Source organism: Aureococcus anophagefferens, assembly GCF_000186865.1.
Source record: "Aureococcus anophagefferens unplaced genomic scaffold AURANscaffold_86, whole genome shotgun sequence".
NCBI lineage: Eukaryota > Pelagophyceae > Pelagomonadales > Pelagomonadaceae > Aureococcus > Aureococcus anophagefferens.
In genome coordinates this window covers 17,033-17,963 of record NW_008705636.1, presented here as the reverse complement: position 1 = coordinate 17,963, position 931 = coordinate 17,033, and positions in this window count along the sequence as shown.

Sequence of the window (931 nt, the reverse complement as noted above, 5' to 3'; positions counted from 1 at the left end):
CTGTCCTGTTCTCTCGGGAAACGGCATCTCGTAGGAGTCCTGGAAGTACTTCGGGTCCGAGCCGTCCTCCTCATGGGGCCCGGGCTCGGACTCGGCGAACTTGACCTGGTTCAACACCTGCAGCATCTCTGGCCTGCCGACCAGCTCCGTCCTTACTAACTCTTCATCGAGCCGCAGCCGCTCGGCCAAGTCGGCGAACTCGTCGAGCCGCTGGGCCTGCCGCCGCGCGGGCGGCTGCCGAGCTCGTACTAGCTGCTCTCGCACTGCTACAATTGTCAGGACAAAAGACTGCATGCCGTGCGCTCCGCTTCCTATGACGGCCATGATGGCCTCCCGCAAGGGGGGCGGGCGACCCGCCAGGAGCACGCCGCTCACTGCCACCACCTTCCATGCTAGTGAAGACAACCCCGGGACGGAGTCCCCGGGCCATCCCTCGCTGACGACAAACGCCTCGTCCGCCCGCAGCCTTGCTACCTGCTCCGCGTCCAACCGAACGAGCTGCACGTCACCCTTGTCCGACTCGGACTCGGCGCCTGAGTCACCAGCTGAGGCTTCCGAGTCGCTGCCTGACGTCGCCGGGGGTGACTCACCGGCCGTCGCTCTGTCAAAAGCCACGCGCCTCCCAATCCGCTTCTGCCGCTGCTTAGCTGGCTCGCTGCCTCCCGCTGGCACCAGCAGCCGCAGAGCAGATACTATGCCCAGCACTGCATGCTCCGCGCCAATGGCGCGCCCACAAAAGGACACTGTCTGGTGCCATGACCATTGCTCTGCTATTGATGACGAANAACCCCGGATCCTCACGACTTCCTGCTTCTCTGGCCGCACTACCGCTCCGGTCCTGGGGTCCAGGAACCCCTCTGTTGGCCCCATCGGCTGCCGCGTCACGTCCGCGTCGACGTAAGCGCGCATTGTCGGTGCTGGATGGCTGGCA